Genomic DNA, 7,500 nt, shown 5'->3' with positions numbered 1-7,500 from the left:
TTGAAATGAATTTTTCCCATACATTTTTGACAATGTGAGGTGTGCATGGCAAAAAACACTCACGGTGAAGGCATGTGATATAATATGAAAATATCAAAAGTTAACTAACCAATGATATTGAAGCATATAAATCGAATCATAACTATATGAAACTCGAATTTAAGCCATATTAAACTGGTAATATTGTGATTTTATGCCTGGTTTTCCATACGTTAGTTTAAATAGAAAAAATTTTCGAATATATATACATATATGAAGAATCTATATTCTAATACTAACATGTTATGGAATATAACCTTGGCATATTGGCACTAAAATATATAATAAAGACATTTCAAATCAAACTGAAATGTATTGAAATGAATTTTTCCCATACATTTTTGACAATGTGAGGTGTGCATGGCAAAAAACACTCACGGTGAAGGCATGTGAAATAATATGAAAATATCAAAAGTTAACTAACCAATGATATTGAAGCATATAAATCGAATCATAACTATATGAAACTCGAATTTAAGCCATATTAAACTGGTAATATTGTGATTTTATGCCTGGTTTTCCATACGTTAGTTTAAATAGAAAAAATTTTCGAATATATATACATATATGAAGAATCTATATTCTAATACTAACATGTTATGGAATATAACCTTGGCATATTGGCACTAAAATATATAATAAAGACATTTCAAATCAAACTGAAATGTATTGAAATGAATTTTTCCCATACATTTTTGACAATGTGAGGTGTGCATGGCAAAAAACACTCACGGTGAAGGCATGTGATATAATATGAAAATATCAAAAGTTAACTAACCAATGATATTGAAACATATAAATCGAATCATAACTATATGAAACTCGAATTTAAGCCATATTAAACTGGTAATATTGTGATTTTATGCCTGGTTTTCCATACGTTAGTTTAAATAGAAAAAATTTTCGAATATATATACATATATGAAGAATCTATATTCTAATACTAACATGTTATGGAATATAACCTTGGCATATTGGCACTAAAATATATAATAAAGACATTTCAAATCAAACTGAAATGTATTGAAATGAATTTTTCCCATACATTTTTGACAATGTGAGGTGTGCATGGCAAAAAACACTCACGGTGAAGGCATGTGATATAATATGAAAATATCAAAAGTTAACTAACCAATGATATTGAAGCATATAAATCGAATCATAACTATATGAAACTCGAATTTAAGCCATATTAAACTGGTAATATTGTGATTTTATGCCTGGTTTTCCATACGTTAGTTTAAATAGAAAAAATTTTCGAATATATATACATATATGAAGAATCTATATTCTAATACTAACATGTTATGGAATATAACCTTGGCATATTGGCACTAAAATATATAATAAAGACATTTCAAATCAAACTGAAATGTATTGAAATGAATTTTTCCCATACATTTTTGACAATGTGAGGTGTGCATGGCAAAAAACACTCACGGTGAAGGCATGTGATATAATATGAAAATATCAAAAGTTAACTAACCAATGATATTGAAACATATAAATCGAATCATAACTATATGAAACTCGAATTTGAGCCATATTAAACTGGTAATATTGTGATTTTATGCCTGGTTTTCCATACGTTAGTTTAAATAGAAAAAATTTTCGAATATATATACATATATGAAGAATCTATATTCTAATACTAACATGTTATGGAATATAACCTTGGCATATTGGCACTAAAATATATAATAAAGACATTTCAAATCAAACTGAAATGTATTGAAATGAATTTTTCCCATACATTTTTGACAATGTGAGGTGTGCATGGCAAAAAACACTCACGGTGAAGGCATGTGATATAATATGAAAATATCAAAAGTTAACTAACCAATGATATTGAAACATATAAATCGAATCATAACTATATGAAACTCGAATTTGAGCCATATTAAACTGGTAATATTGTGATTTTATGCCTGGTTTTCCATACGTTAGTTTAAATAGAGAGTTATGGAATATAACCTTGGCATATTGGCACTAAAATATATAATAAAGACATTTCAAATCAAACTGAAATGTATTGAAATGAATTTTTCCCATACATTTTTGACAATGTGAGGTGTGCATGGCAAAAAACACTCACGGTGAAGGCATGTGATATAATATGAAAATATCAAAAGTTAACTAACCAATGATATTGAAACATATAAATCGAATCATAACTATATGAAACTCGAATTTGAGCCATATTAAACTGGTAATATTGTGATTTTATTCCTGGTTTTCCATACGTTAGTTTAAATAGAGAGTTATGGAATATAACCTTGGCATATTGGCACTAAAATATATAATAAAGACATTTCAAATCAAACTGAAATGTATTGAAATGAATTTTTCCCATACATTTTTGACAATGTGAGGTGTGCATGGCAAAAAACACTCACGGTGAAGGCATGTGATATAATATGAAAATATCAAAAGTTAACTAACCAATGATATTGAAGCATATAAATCGAATCATAACTATATGAAACTCGAATTTGAGCCATATTAAACTGGTAATATTGTGATTTTATGCCTGGTTTTCCATACGTTAGTTTAAATAGAGAGTTATGGAATATAACCTTGGCATATTGGCACTAAAATATATAATAAAGACATTTCAAATCAAACTGAAATGTATTGAAATGAATTTTTCCCATACATTTTTGACAATGTGAGGTGTGCATGGCAAAAAACACTCACGGTGAAGGCATGTGAAATAATATGAAAATATCAAAAGTTAACTAACCAATGATATTGAAGCATATAAATCGAAGCATAACTATATGAAACTCGAATTTAAGCCATATTAAACTGGTAATATTGTGATTTTATGCCTGGTTTTCCATACGTTAGTTTAAATAGAGAGTTATGGAATATAACCTTGGCATATTGGCACTAAAATATATAATAAAGACATTTCAAATCAAACTGAAATGTATTGAAATGAATTTTTCCCATACATTTTTGACAATGTGAGGTGTGCATGGCAAAAAACACTCACGGTGAAGGCATGTGATATAATATGAAAATATCAAAAGTTAACTAACCAATGATATTGAAGCATATAAATCGAATCATAACTATATGAAACTCGAATTTAAGCCATATTAAACTGGTAATATTGTGATTTTATGCCTGGTTTTCCATACGTTAGTTTAAATAGAAAAAATTTTCGAATATATATACATATATGAAGAATCTATATTCTAATACTAACATGTTATGGAATATAACCTTGGCATATTGGCACTAAAATATATAATAAAGACATTTCAAATCAAACTGAAATGTATTGAAATGAATTTTTCCCATACATTTTTGACAATGTGAGGTGTGCATGGCAAAAAACACTCACGGTGAAGGCATGTGAAATAATATGAAAATATCAAAAGTTAACTAACCAATGATATTGAAGCATATAAATCGAATCATAACTATATGAAACTCGAATTTAAGCCATATTAAACTGGTAATATTGTGATTTTATGCCTGGTTTTCCATACGTTAGTTTAAATAGAAAAAATTTTCGAATATATATACATATATGAAGAATCTATATTCTAATACTAACATGTTATGGAATATAACCTTGGCATATTGGCACTAAAATATATAATAAAGACATTTCAAATCAAACTGAAATGTATTGAAATGAATTTTTCCCATACATTTTTGACAATGTGAGGTGTGCATGGCAAAAAACACTCACGGTGAAGGCATGTGAAATAATATGAAAATATCAAAAGTTAACTAACCAATGATATTGAAGCATATAAATCGAATCATAACTATATGAAACTCGAATTTAAGCCATATTAAACTGGTAATATTGTGATTTTATGCCTGGTTTTCCATACGTTAGTTTAAATAGAAAAAATTTTCGAATATATATACATATATGAAGAATCTATATTCTAATACTAACATGTTATGGAATATAACCTTGGCATATTGGCACTAAAATATATAATAAAGACATTTCAAATCAAACTGAAATGTATTGAAATGAATTTTTCCCATACATTTTTGACAATGTGAGGTGTGCATGGCAAAAAACACTCACGGTGAAGGCATGTGATATAATATGAAAATATCAAAAGTTAACTAACCAATGATATTGAAACATATAAATCGAATCATAACTATATGAAACTCGAATTTGAGCCATATTAAACTGGTAATATTGTGATTTTATGCCTGGTTTTCCATACGTTAGTTTAAATAGAAAAAAATTCTCGAATATATATACATATATGAAGAATCTATATTCTATACTAACATTTTATGGAATATAACCTTGGCATATTGCCATTAAAATATATAATAAAGACATTTCAAATCAAACTGAAATGTATTGAAATGAATTTTTCCCATACATTTTTGACAATGTGAGGTGTGCATGGCAAAAAACACTCACGGTGAAGGCATGTGATATAATATGAAAATATCAAAAGTTAACTAACCAATGATATTGAAGCATATAAATCGAATCATAACTATATGAAACTCGAATTTGAGCCATATTAAACTGGTAATATTGTGATTTTATGCCTGGTTTTCCATACGTTAGTTTAAATAGAGAGTTATGGAATATAACCTTGGCATATTGGCACTAAAATATATAATAAAGACATTTCAAATCAAACTGAAATGTATTGAAATGAATTTTTCCCATACATTTTTGACAATGTGAGGTGTGCATGGCAAAAAACACTCACGGTGAAGGCATGTGAAATAATATGAAAATATCAAAAGTTAACTAACCAATGATATTGAAGCATATAAATCGAATCATAACTATATGAAACTCGAATTTAAGCCATATTAAACTGGTAATATTGTGATTTTATGCCTGGTTTTCCATACGTTAGTTTAAATAGAAAAAATTTTCGAATATATATACATATATGAAGAATCTATATTCTAATACTAACATGTTATGGAATATAACCTTGGCATATTGGCACTAAAATATATAATAAAGACATTTCAAATCAAACTGAAATGTATTGAAATGAATTTTTCCCATACATTTTTGACAATGTGAGGTGTGCATTGCAAAAAACACTCACGGTGAAGGCATGTGAAATAATATGAAAATATCAAAAGTTAACTAACCAATGATATTGAAGCATATAAATCGAATCATAACTATATGAAACTCGAATTTAAGCCATATTAAACTGGTAATATTGTGATTTTATGCCTGGTTTTCCATACGTTAGTTTAAATAGAAAAAATTTTCGAATATATATACATATATGAAGAATCTATATTCTAATACTAACATGTTATGGAATATAACCTTGGCATATTGGCACTAAAATATATAATAAAGACATTTCAAATCAAACTGAAATGTATTGAAATGAATTTTTCCCATACATTTTTGACAATGTGAGGTGTGCATGGCAAAAAACACTCACGGTGAAGGCATGTGAAATAATATGAAAATATCAAAAGTTAACTAACCAATGATATTGAAGCATATAAATCGAATCATAACTATATGAAACTCGAATTTAAGCCATATTAAACTGGTAATATTGTGATTTTATGCCTGGTTTTCCATACGTTAGTTTAAATAGAAAAAATTTTCGAATATATATACATATATGAAGAATCTATATTCTAATACTAACATGTTATGGAATATAACCTTGGCATATTGGCACTAAAATATATAATAAAGACATTTCAAATCAAACTGAAATGTATTGAAATGAATTTTTCCCATACATTTTTGACAATGTGAGGTGTGCATGGCAAAAAACACTCACGGTGAAGGCATGTGATATAATATGAAAATATCAAAAGTTAACTAACCAATGATATTGAAACATATAAATCGAATCATAACTATATGAAACTCGAATTTGAGCCATATTAAACTGGTAATATTGTGATTTTATGCCTGGTTTTCCATACGTTAGTTTAAATAGAAAAAATTTTCGAATATATATACATATATGAAGAATCTATATTCTAATACTAACATGTTATGGAATATAACCTTGGCATATTGGCACTAAAATATATAATAAAGACATTTCAAATCAAACTGAAATGTATTGAAATGAATTTTTCCCATACATTTTTGACAATGTGAGGTGTGCATGGCAAAAAACACTCACGGTGAAGGCATGTGATATAATATGAAAATATCAAAAGTTAACTAACCAATGATATTGAAACATATAAATCGAATCATAACTATATGAAACTCGAATTTGAGCCATATTAAACTGGTAATATTGTGATTTTATGCCTGGTTTTCCATACGTTAGTTTAAATAGAAAAAAATTCTCGAATATATATACATATATGAAGAATCTATATTCTATACTAACATTTTATGGAATATAACCTTGGCATATTGCCATTAAAATATATAATAAAGACATTTCAAATCAAACTGAAATGTATTGAAATGAATTTTTCCCATACATTTTTGACAATGTGAGGTGTGCATGGCAAAAAACACTCACGGTGAAGGCATGTGATATAATATGAAAATATCAAAAGTTAACTAACCAATGATATTGAAGCATATAAATCGAATCATAACTATATGAAACTCGAATTTGAGCCATATTAAACTGGTAATATTGTGATTTTATGCCTGGTTTTCCATACGTTAGTTTAAATAGAGAGTTATGGAATATAACCTTGGCATATTGGCACTAAAATATATAATAAAGACATTTCAAATCAAACTGAATGAAATGTATTGAAATGAATTTTTCCCATACATTTTTGACAATGTGAGGTGTGCATGGCAAAAAACACTCACGGTGAAGGCATGTGATATAATATGAAAATATCAAAAGTTAACTAACCAATGATATTGAAGCATATAAATCGAATCATAACTATATGAAACTCGAATTTGAGCCATATTAAACTGGTAATATTATGATTTTATTCCTGGTTTTCCATACGTTAGTTTAAATAGAAAAAATTTTCGAATATATATACATATATGAAGAATCTATATTCTATACTAACATGTTATGGCATATTGGTGTTATTGTATTTTATTCCTGGTTTTCTATAGTTAGTTTAAATAGAAATAAATTTTTGAATTCAAAATTTTATATTCTATACTAGCATTACATAGAAATTATCCTCAACTGTTTGTTTCTTGTATAAATACAGGAAATTAAACAGATGATGAAGAGAAAAAAATAAGAAAAACAAAAATTTATAAGAAAAATTAAATTTTAAACAAAGGAAAAGAGGAGAAAATTTTTTCAATCATATATATTTATGATTAAAAAATAGAATTATGAAATTATTAATTTCAATTCAAAGAGAAAAATTATGTAATATATGAAATTATTACATTAAAAATGCATTTGAAAAAAAAGTAAAATGTTATTAAGAATGATAAATTATTTGAAAATTGGCAAATATTAAGAAGAAATATCGTTCTTATATTTTTATATAAAATATATAATATAG

The sequence above is a fragment of the Anastrepha obliqua genome, unplaced genomic scaffold (genome assembly GCF_027943255.1).
Source record: "Anastrepha obliqua isolate idAnaObli1 unplaced genomic scaffold, idAnaObli1_1.0 ptg000349l, whole genome shotgun sequence".
NCBI classification, from domain to species: Eukaryota; Metazoa; Arthropoda; class Insecta; order Diptera; family Tephritidae; genus Anastrepha; species Anastrepha obliqua.
The sequence above is the reverse complement of the archived record's forward strand: the minus strand, read 5'-3'. Positions refer to the sequence as shown.